The sequence below is a fragment of the Mus pahari genome, chromosome 6 (genome assembly GCF_900095145.1).
Source record: "Mus pahari chromosome 6, PAHARI_EIJ_v1.1, whole genome shotgun sequence".
In the NCBI taxonomy this organism is placed as follows: Eukaryota; Metazoa; Chordata; class Mammalia; order Rodentia; family Muridae; genus Mus; species Mus pahari.
Genome location: NC_034595.1, coordinates 25,926,531 through 25,939,200, shown reverse-complemented (window position 1 = coordinate 25,939,200; position 12,670 = coordinate 25,926,531). Strand labels below are relative to the sequence as shown.

General features: G+C 35.4%; 1 pseudogene; it reads left to right on the top strand.

The window, feature by feature from the left end:
• LOC110323535 overlaps window positions 1-1,046 on the top strand; it is a 4,533-nt pseudogene extending 3,487 nt beyond the window's left edge.
• Window positions 1,047-12,670: the final 11,624 nt, after the last annotated feature.

Here is a 12,670-nt window from a genome sequence, read left to right as displayed (position 1 = left end):
AATTGTGGCTCCGGGCAAGGGCATCCTGGCTGCAGATGGGTCCACTGGAAGCATTGTCAAGCGCCTGCAGTCCATTGGCACCGAGAACACCGAGGAGAACAGGCCCTTGTACCACCAGTTGCTGCTGACTGCTGATGACCGTGTGAATCCCCTGCATTGGGGGTGTGATCCTCTTCCATGAGATACTGTATGAGAAGGCAGATGATGGACGTCCTTTTCCCCCAAGGGTCAAGTCCAAGGGTGGTGTTGTGGGCATTAAGGTAGATAAGGGTGTGGTGCCCCTGCCAGGAACCAATGGCGAGACTACTAACCAAGGGCTAGATGGGCTGTCTGAACGCTGTGCCCAGTATAAGAAGGATGGAGCCCACTTTGACAAGTGGCACTGTGTGCTAAAGATTGGGAAACATACTCCCTCGCCCCTTGCCATCATGGAAAATGCCAGTGTTCTGACCCGTTACGCCAGCATCTGCCAGCAGAATGGCATGGTACTCATCGTGGAGCCTGAAATTCTCCCTGATGGGGACCATGACTTGAAGTGTTGCCAGTATGTAACTGAGAAAGTACTGGCCCTGTCTACAAGGCTTTGAGCGACCACTATGTCTATCTGAAAGGCACATTGTTGAAGCCCAACATGGTCACCCCTGGTCATGCTTGCACCCAGAAATTTTCCAATGAGGAGATTGCCATGGCAACAGATACAGCACTTCTTCGCACAGTGCCCCCTGCCATCCCTGGGGTCACTTTCCTGTCTGGAGGGCAGAGTGAGGAAAAGGCATCCATCAACCTCAAGGTTATCAACAAGTGTCCCCTGCTGAAGCCATGGGCCTTGACTTTTTCCTATGGCGGAGCCCTGCGGGCCTCTGCTCTAAAGGCCTGGGGTGGGAAGGAGGAGAACCTGAAGACAACCAAGGAGGAGTACATCAAAAGAGCCCTGGACAACAGTCTCGCTTGTCAAGCAAAGTATCCCCCAAGTGACCAGTCTGGAGCCGCAGCCAGTGAATCTCTCTTCATCTCTAACCATGCCTACTAACCAGAGCTAAGCTAAGGCTGCTGCATCAACACTCCAGGCCCCTGCCTACCCACTTGCTATTGAAGAGCGGCCTTCAGTCTGTTTCCCATCACTCTTGCTGCCCCGCCCCCCTGAGTGTGGTGTTGTCTGTGAATGCTAAACCTGCCATCCCTTCCATCCCACTGCCAGTAAACAACTATTTAAGGGGAAAAAGAAATGTTTGTGAATGTACACAATTGTGTAAACAACAATTAATGAAAATAAAGTCCATAAATTTGCAAGGAAGCAAGCAGGGGCTTATGGAAGGATTTGAAGAGAGAAAGACAAGGGAGAAATGTGATTACACTATAATCTCAAAAGTACAAAATAATAAAATAAAACAAGAATTTGTTTCAACTGAAATAAAACTTATGCATCCTTTTCACCTTAAACCATTTATCTACTTGCCCTTATTCTCCTACTTGCTAAAAGGCCGTAGAAGAGTCTGTCATTGCCTATTAAGAGAGAAACAGCACTATCCTTCTGTTTATCCTAGCATAAATGACAGTCTCCTAGAAAAGGAGATTCACATCCAAAATAAGGACTCATAAAGACAAGCCAAGGAAATTAAAAACAAGATGAAAGACTTGGGTTATCAGTCATATTTGTTAGTACTTGTTTCTGGAGTAGTGAATTAAAGCAATTCTCCATGTTGAAAAATAAAAAGATCAACAGTCAAAAAAAAAAAAAAAAGGAGGGAGGAACATATATTTTCTTCAGAAGTATAACTACTGGTAAGATGTGTGTGCTGCTGCAAATAAATCCTCGTGCACTAGCCTGTAAACATTCCTCCAATGCAGAGAGGCTTTATGGAACCTGGAAGAAAACCAAGTAGTGTATGAGAGGAAAGAGCAGGGCACACATGAGGGTGAAGATGAAAAAATGATTGAAATTCATTATGTAACAATATTATAATTAAAGGCTTTATGCATAATTACTACATACTAATAGAAAGCATTGCATAAAATAGTAAGTGGTTATGATCACAAGCTTTGGAAACTACAGACTGAGGAGAGGATATGGAGAGGATAATTGAGGAAAACTAACATATACTTAAACAGGGATAAAAAGCTTAACTCCTTGAAAAAATATTGCCAGTGTTGCACAAAGAAACATGTACTTACAGTGAAAATTGCCTATCAAGGCAATTTCTTTTTTAAAAATGTATCTTTTTCAAAAAATGATATCTTACAACCCAAACCAGGGAAGCAAGCACACTAAAGCAGAAAGTTCCCTTAGTTTTTATTCTAACACAAGTAGTGACCATATCTCTTCTTATTGGTGGGAGCTCTAATTCAAAATTTGACAGGCTTGATTTATTCATGATTTATGTGAAAGGGAAGGGTATGACATAGAATAAAGTCTCAGAAATTTTCATGGGTTAGGCCAACAGAAATATATACAGTATAAGAAGATTTATGGAATATTGGCTTTAGTCACCTAACCACCATTGACAAAAATAGATTCCACAAAGATACATTATTTTCTGCTAGAGTGACTATGGATATGTGTGGATATCTTGAAAACCTCAGAAAAAAATTATATAAGTTCCTCCAATAAAAAAATGAATATTTGAGGACAGGTGTGTGTTTACTTTCACTTAAATATTACATATACATATAATGAAAAATCACATATTACTCAATAAATATAGATAAATAGTCCACAAAGATAAACATGTTTAATCAGTTAAAAAATATATTTGTTAAAGAAGGTCAGTTTTTCACTAAAAATATATACATTAACATTAAAACTAAAATAATAAGCCTAAAAGGAGAAAATCAATTTAGGAATCCACCAGAAGACAAAGAAAAGATTAAAGTAAATAAGAGGAGTAGAGATGTTTGCCATTTGAGAGGGTTTAGTACACATGGGGCACTAGGTAGAGTCTTTCTAACCTCAAGAAATAGGTATATGAGTGCATGTCTGCAATGTCATCACATGGAAAGAAGTAGGGATAGAATGACAAGGTTATGGTTGGTAACACAGCAAGTTTGGAGCATGTCTGGAATTCTTGAAACTCCGTGTCTAAAAACCAAAGCTTGTAAACAAGAAGAAAAATTGAGAGAACTGTTTCCTAAATGTCAATAGTTAAGAAGTAGGAGTTCAAAAGAAGGTATAAAGCAACGATCTATACAAATTACCAAACAATTTTTTCTAGGTAATGCTCATAACTAAATGCTATTTTTCAATATAGTGAATTTATGTAGTGTCAAGAAAATAATTTCAGACCAAGAAATATCACTTAAATTATTAGAATATGGAGTTAAAGAGCAGAGTCAAATAAAATTCAAGTTTAAAAAGAGAAAATGCAATACAAGAAGAAAATATCTGACCAGCTTTAGCTATTACATTTATATTATTGTTCATACCTATAAATAAATATTATTATTATGAAAAATTAAACATCACAAACAAGAATCCACAAAATTTTTCTATATGACTGATGTATAAATTTTGAGATACTATAATTTTTATTAGTATATATAAGTAAATTACTAGCTATTCTAAACCATCAATCTATATTCTAATAATGGACATTCAGATATATGATGTTTCTCCTGGAAGTAGAAGTCTGCTTAAGCCTACCAGTCAATTTTTCCCCAAGACCACCTTGCTAATAAGAGTTTTTCATTAATTTTCAGTAAATATAACATTGAGCACAATATTCTAGAAGTAAATGACAGTCCTATCTAAACACAAGAATTTACTAATACAACTCTTATATAAGACAATATAAATTTATTTACACCATTTTTTAAAAAGTTTGAAGTCATTTTATATAGTCTTTTATAACAGTGGTGTTAGTTGGTTAGAAGTAGTACCATAGATACTAGTATCATTTAAATCACAAACCTAGTTTCCTATATTTGTTAACTCTGAGAATAATTTCTAAACCTAAGTTGGAGAAACTGATGTGAGTTTATAAAGTACTGTGAGAGTGGAACTCAACCAAATCAAACAATTTTTCTTTATCCAGACTGTTTGATGATTATGTTGTTACTTTGATAAATTCATTCAATATATGTATCAATGTTTTGTGATATTGAAGGTGCTATCTAAATGATAATGATACCTAATTGGTATGTTGTAATTTGTTTTACATGTAGAAGAGTGAAATACTATGTATTGAATGAACAACTTATATTAGAGATGTTAAATGTTTTATAATACAATATACTGAATAGTATGTGAGTCAGGCTTTCTTATTAATGCTTAAAATGAGACAATAATTTATTCAATGATATTAATTTGCCCAAAGTCAAAGAACTAGAAAAGCTAGAATTGGATTTGTTCCTACTTGTGTCTCATATTCATGTATTTACTGAACATCAAATGATAGTCTGTGTGCTATTATGAAGCTAGGTATAATAAGCCATTATTTTCTTTTCAAAACCTATACCTTTTGACTCAGCCCATCAGTCTTATATGTGGTTAGTTTAAAAAAACAGTAGCAAGGATAAAAATGCATTTACATCAAATATAAACTATTATCTTTCTTATATGAATTTTGGCCTCTTCCAATCACTTCGTAACACTGGGATTTTGATTGTTAGTCATCAAATGTAGTTAAAAAGAAGGCAGTAATTCGTAAAAATGAGAGAAAATCCTTAAACAGAAAGAGACAGTGGGGGATTGAAATAATAAACACACAAAAGGGATAGAGAAATATTTTTAGCTAAAGATAGAATAAATTACTCTCTAGAAGGATGACATCACTTAAATAAGATTATGTTGATGATTAAAATTGTTAATAACTATCATTGAATAAAGTCTAAACTATCTCAAGTATTTCAATATGAAGAGTAAATTTCAATAGAGAATGTATTAATGACTAATTTTTGAGCTTAGTAAATAGTTCAAAAGTATTTTCTGTCACTCCATGCCTTCTGTATGTACAATAAATTATCTCTGCCACTTTTCTTGTGATTTCACTATGGATTTTCCTAAAATATAACATGAAAGACAAACATTTATATCTCAATGGCAATCATTTCATTTATCATATGTGTTGATTTCTATTGCCATGTTTATTATTTTATTAAACATATAATTATCCAATGAATCAAAAAAAAACATTAAAGATTATCTCAAAAAAAAAGGATTTAGAAATCATATAACTATCATATTTTCCACAATGAAGGGAACAGTATCATTCCATGAATAAGTAGAGTTTCAAATAATGGTTTCTATTTCATTGGGGTGAAAGCAGATTTTCTGTCTCTCTTTAAGTATCTATCTTGCTTCCTCTCTGCCTGCCATCATTTGTATGAACACACATATGTGTAACATAGATAGGTGATTGTTTGACCAAATACCTTGGAAATATTCTTTTGACTTCCACACATGGTCATTTTTGGATCAATATGTACAACAAGTGTTTAAAATGGGAAGATTATGAAATTACATTAAAGAAAGAAAGTTCTATAAAATATGTTGATCATACACCATTACTGTAAAGTGTATGGCTATTAAAATATACAAGCATGATACCCAAATTCAGAAATGAACTCATGCAATGGTTGCAAACAATACACCAATACAGCAGGAAAGAATGTCCATGTCAAGAAGTCAGAGAAGCACAAGAATGTGGGGCTTTGAATTTTCTGAGGATAGTAGAAGATGTCTCTATTTTAATTTTTCTGATCAACCTTCTCAATTTTGTTCTAAAAATGTATCATTTTTATTTCCACGCTCTTCTTCAATTTATACAGCATAAAATTGCAGTGTATGGTAGTGTATTTGTATTCTCGGGCCTTTATTTGCACCAATGCCTTAACCAAACCAAGGTTGAAGTTAAGGAAAATAGAGCACTTGACGATAATCATCAGTGTAAAGATCATGCTTAAACTACAGAACAGTCTTCCTGCACATCATTATAAAATGATCACCATAAAGTAGCCAGGTTGACTCAGACATATTCAAGCTACTTTCATTCTCAGAATGATCATGATCTGTCTGGAATGCACAACAATTTTGATTTTAAATTGTTTAAGATTTCCATTTAAATAAATAAGGTTTTACTTTAAAAATTTTTTTTTACAAGTAATCTGGCATGTTTCTTTTTAGTTTGCAGCATAACAGATAATGGTTTTTTCCCATCTGATACATGCATTTTCCTCATGTTTCTGCAGTAATTAGTGAAGGTCAGAATGGATTACACCACTTAGCATCTGTTATTAACTATAACCATATTTATTGCCTCATAACAGCATCATTACAAAGGAAAGCTGTGCAGATGAGAGATATTTCTTTGTAAATCTTAATACATGTAAAATATGCCTATAAATATTTACTTTTTCATAACTATCTCACTGCTAATTATGCTTGTATGCATAGCCTTTTAAATTAGGTTGTATTTCCAACCCTTTAGCATTGTATTTTGAAGTTTACTTTTCTGTTGCTGAATGTTGATTTTGTTGTTGTTGTTAAGATACATTCCATGTTACATAAGTTGTACCTGTGAAACTTCAAAGGTTCAAGGGTGATTGACTGAAAAAAAGAGTGAACAGTACAACCCCAGTCTGAAAAATGCAGTGGTCACTGGGGATTTTAATGGCTTGTCTGTTTTTTATGTTATTGTATTATTATTTTTTAAATAAAAAATATGTAAAACTTTATATTTGTGTGTTTAATGAGGACCATGAGCATTCGTATCTCTCTGCTCTTAGTCAAAAAGAAGTAGCTGGGATAAGAGAGATGGTTTGACATTTAAAATCACTGGCCGCTGTTGCAGAAGATTTAGTGTTATTTCAAGCACCCACTGGGCAGCTCATAACTTTATGTAATCCTAATTTCAGGGGATCTGAGGCCTCCTTCTGGCCTCCAAGGACACAGCAGTCACACACATGCAGGTAAAACACTTATACATTTGAAACTGGAATAAAATCTTTTTCAAAGAAGTACCTGTAAGGAAAGGGAGAAAAAGCTCCTGGGGGAAAAAAAAAAAAGCTCTTCTACATGAGATAGGCCATTCTATCTAGACGAGATACTGTGTGAGTGACTGTGTGATGTGGAATGTTGTTGCTAAAGGAAAGCAAGAGGGCCCTGTTCAGCTTTGGGTTGTTTGTTTGTTTGTTTTATAATTTTTGAAATTATAATTTAATTACATTTTTCCTCCCCTTTCCTCCCTCCAAACCCTCCCATATGCCCTTCCATGCTCTCCTTCAGATTTATTTCCTCTTTTAAAACTAATTGTTATTGCATGAATATGTGTGCTTTAGCTATTTGGAGAAAGCAAGTCATATAACATTTTATAAAAGTAAACTCCAAAAGAATCAGAAAACTGAAGACACCACTTTCTCTCAGAAATGTATATATAATACAAAGATTATTTTGATAATAAAAGAATTTCAATTCAAAATTTTAAGTTTGGTCACTGGACCTCCTTTCCCTCAGGATCTTCTCTATTTTTGTCCCTTTAGTTTATTTAGACTGGAACAATTCTGGGTCAGAGTTTTGACTGTGGGATGGCAACCCCATCCCTCAACTTGATGACCTGTTTTTCTATTGGAGGTGGACACTAGAAGTTCCCTCTCCTCCCTCCCTCCCTTTAAGTCTCTCACCACTCTGGTCTCTGGTACATTATTCTAGAGGGTCCTCCCACCTCCTACCTCCCAAGGCTGTCTGTATCCATTCTTTCTGCTAGTCCTCAGAGCTTCACTCCTGCCTTGCTCAATACCTGATCATGGTTCTTTTTTTCTGATCCCTGTCCCCTCTCTCACCCAGGTGTGCCCGTCGCCTGCCCTCACCCCACCACCTGTGATTGCTTTCTTCTCCCTCCCAAGTGGGATTGAGGCATCCTCACTAGAGTCCTTTGGCTTGTTAACCTTCTTGAGTTCTGTGGATTGTATCCTGGGTATTCTGTACTTTTTAGCAATATCCACTTTTAGTGAGTACATACCATGTACATGTCTTTTAGGTGTGAGTTACCTCACTCAGGATGATATTTTCTAGTTCCATCCATTTCCCTGCAAAACTCATGACGTTCTCGTTCTTAATAGCTAAGTAGCATTCCATTGTATAAATTGAGATCCAGCTCAAGGGAAGGCTTCAGGGTTTGACACTATTACTGATGCTCTGGTGTGCTTAAAGAAAGGAGCCTAGCATGGCTTCCCCTGAGAGGGGCAACAAGCAGCTGAAAAAAGTCAGATGTAGATAGTTACACCCAACCAATGAACAGAAGCTGGGGACCTTTGTGGTTGAATTAGGGAAAAGCTGGAAGCTGAGGAAGAAGGCAACTCCATAGGAAGACCAGCAGTCTCAACTAACCTGAACTCCCAAGATTTTTTAGACACTGAACTACCAACCAGGCAACATACAACGGCTGATATGAGGCCCTGACATATATACAGCAGAGGACTGCCAGGCTTGGATTCAGTGACAGAAGATGCACCAAATCCTTGAAAGACTTGAGGCCCAGTGAGTGGGGAGGTCTGGTTTGGTGTTTGTGGGGGACATCCTTTTGGATATGGGGGAGGAGGTATGGGATGACGAATAGTCAGAGGATAGAATGGTAAGGGGACAATGACTGGATGAAAAAAAACTTTAAAGAATAATAATAAAAATTAAACAAAGCAAAACAACAAAAACAACAAAATTGTAATTTTTAAGGCCCAATAATCTTAACAAGGAAAAAATTAAAAATATTGTAATCTTATGAGTTACTAACTTATTATAAACTGTTATAATAAAGGTGGTAAAAAGAAAATTTAGGGATTAGTCATCTTATAAATCACTAGATTATTTAATGCCCTCAAAATTCTGTTTGTAGTCATGTTAAGGACCAATATAGCTTATTTACAGAGACAAACTTGAAGGGAGAAAACATATATACATATATATATATACATATATATATATATATTCATATATATGTAGATGTATATATGCATATATGTATATAAACATATATTGTGCACATATATACATATATACATATGTATATAAACATATATTGTACACATATATACATATATGATTTTATATATATATATATATATATATATATATAAAATCTTCTATTGTATAGATTTCTGTATATGTTCTCAAATTAAACCCAAGTAAATTTAAAGTTTGATAAGGTAAAATACTATTTAAAATAAGGTATTATAATGGTTATGAAAATTAAATGCTTGAATAAAATAGATTAAATGTACAATACATTTGCATGGCAGTGCATCTCTGGGGTCAAGTAGTTCCCTTTCCTTTGGATGAATCACAATCCCATCAGAGTAAGCTGCATGGTAGCTGCATTACAGAAAAATGATGTGTGGTGTAAAACAACCTGTATGCAGTCTTCTGCTTCTGTCTGCAGACATGCAGGCACGCAGAGCTCTGGCTATATAGGCAGGATCAGGAAAACCTCCTCTTTATCTCTAGGGAGGATGAATTCCTCATATTTTACAAGAGAGGGATATTTGTTGATGTTTGTCTCTTGTATGAATTATAATACTAAATTCTGTATCCCATGTTCTAGTTCCCTCAAGATGAGTGAATTCTCATGCACATCAGCTTGTGCAAATCTTGCCTTTTAATTTAAAACTATTGGATGTATACAAATGGCTATTGCCAGTTACTGAAAGGAATAGAAGTAGTCAGGTTTTCAGGTACCTGGTTGGGGATTACAGGAAGAGAGCAGAGAAAAGGGAATAGGACAGAGGAGGAAGCCACCATGGGAGGGGATAAACCATGAGTACATCCTCAGGAGAAACAGCAAGTATTTGGGGTATTTGCTGGGGAAGTAGCCAGTCCAGCAGTTAGAAAACTAGATTAGGCGTTACCCCCGAATTTTCAAAGCCAAATAAAATAAACGGCCTGGGTCTCATTCATTTGTAAGCTAAACAGGAAGAAGTTTCAATGGGTTCAACTACAGGGATTAGGTCTCTTTCCCAGTGGAGGATCTCCGAGTCTGTGCCCACATCTTAAATATTTAAGCAACTGGACTGGACGGCATGAGGTAATTTTTCTGTCCTCAGGCTGATTTGTGAGGATGCTGTGAACAAGATACCCTTGTACTTAATCCTATCACCTGACTGGTATGGGACTTTCAGGGTTGTTCAACTCTTCCTCTTAGCAAAAGTTAATTCTGGTGATCATACTCTAAAAACCCATGTTCACTGATAAAAGGTTGCTCTCAGATAATATCTCATCAAACTCACAGCACTGCGAATAGTCAAGATTCCAAGCTATTTCTGCAGAGTTCTGCATGGCTGTGGAAGAGATAGCATGACACAGTTTCCTGTCCCTGGAGCAGATCCAACAGGATATGAGTCTCCATGAGCACTTATGGTTATTGTAGCGCTGTGAGGCTTGTTTGTATAATAATGTACATATTTTCATATTCCTCCTTCGGGGAATGCTCTCCCTGTTAAGGTTAATGACTCCGTGATAATCACATACTTTTTAATTACCAGTTTAAATTTATTTTTATTCTTTTGGCATTTGAAATCATTTATAAAGATTGTAAGGGAAATGGAGGAGGAATGGAGCTGTAGAAGAGAAGAGGTGGTGGGAAAGGGATTGGCAGGAGAAGACAAAGGGGACACTGAAGTCAGGTTATAATATAGAGAAAAATAACAAACAAATTAGTTACTTTAAAAGATTATATCCATTGTGTTTTAATAGCTATTAAGCTAACATGCAATCTGATAGGCTCCATGATGGCATTTTCATAGGTAACAGTCATTATATTTTCTTCTATGTTATCCCACTCCCACAGTGCCCCCTCACTCTTGGACTGCTTCTCTTTCTTCCAATAAAGACACCACATTATCCTGACATCTTCTTATTTCTCCTTCCCTTAGATTTCTGCTCTATTACTCAGAACCCCCTTTCTAGTTCTTAAACTCCTACACAATTTTTCTATATAATTTTAAAGTTAAGTTCACATATGACAGGAATGTGATATATTTTAGTATTTGTCTTTCTGAAACTAGCTTATGTTTCTTAACAGTAATTTCTGGATCCATTTGGATCCAATGCCATGAATTCCACTCCTTTTACCTCAAAATAAAATTGAATTTGTGCATGTGCAATGTTTTCTTCATCCAATTATGCTTTTGTTTTGTATTGAAGACCTTTTCTGATATGTATTGGTCATCTGTATATCTCCTTCTGATGACTGTCTATTGCTTTAGCCCTTCTCATGGCTAGATGATTTGATGTTTGGGGAATTTATTTTTTTAATTCTTTATAGATTCTATATAATAATTCTCTGTTAATTGTATAGTCTATAAAGATGTTTTCCCTTTCTGTAGGCTGTCTCCCCACTCTATTTTATTTTCTCATTCCATGTAGGGATGCATCAGAAGGAAATCCTTGTCATAATTACAGTTTATTTGTAGTGATGTTAATTTGCTATAATTGACTACCTATGTGATTCAAATCTTGTTTGGAATATCCTAAATATGTAATATAGATTGACTCTTGTTAGCAGCCATCTTTATTGATAAAGGGTACCTGCCATGGGGCTGTACCACCACATTAAGATAACCACATTGTATAAACTATGGAAACTCATAAATTTCTCAGTCCTATTCAGCACAAAAGTTATCATTCTATCTCTTTTAGAGTAAAGAAGCAATGAGTTACAAAAGTATTTTGGACTATGATAGATTTTTCTATGATGGTTAATTCCCAAGCTCTACTCAGTTTCCTATAAATATTTCCCTTGCTTCTATATTCTTTCCATTTTTCTTTATTTCACTGTCTTTTCTTTCTTCAATTTTAATAAAATGAGTCATTCAAAAGAACCTATGAACTTAACGGGGATAAATCTGAAAATCCTAAACTTTATAAGAAACTAACTTCTTATAAACTGTTAAAGGTAATTAAGATATTTAAGTTAATATGCTTTCAAAGTTAAGTTTAAAGGAAGGAACTAAATTAGGTGTACTGTATAGTTAAGTGGTCCTCAACCTCTTCAGAGATCTGCTTACATATCACTTAGTATGTTAATAAAAAGTTTACCACAGTAAACATGCTAGATTTTACAGGAAACTATAAGGTCTCCAAAGAAGATAGAAGTACCATGATAAATTTACATAAATTGGAACAATGCTAACCACTGGGTAAAGCTACCCTGTAGAATTTATGTCTGTTTTTTTTTTCCTCCCAGCTCCATGCTCTCAGAGATAAGACTCAAACTCAAAATAGAGTTACAAGCACCATAGCTAGGTTTTTCTCTGACTAGATTATAACTTAAAATAAACCATTTATTCTAATCTACCCTTTGCCATGTGACTGGTTACCTGTGCTCAGGTACGATGAGTCTGTCTTTTTACATCTTTTCAGGCAAATCTCCCACATGGCACTATCCCAGAATACTTCATGCTTCCTTGATGTTTCACCTCTTACTTCTTGCCTAAACTATAGACCAAAGACTTATTATTGACACATGCCACATCCATTCATAGAAAATATGTCCCCTTTTCTGTCCAATTAAAGGCTAAACTGAATACAATAATTGCAATTATGAAGAGTGCCAAGTAAGACTGACATTTACAATAATCAATAATAGTTGGCAACTTTAGAAAAATATTTTATAGCTGGGTGTGGTGGCAGACACCTTTAATCCCAGCACTCAGGAGGCAGAGGCAGGCAGATTTCTGAGTTCGAGGC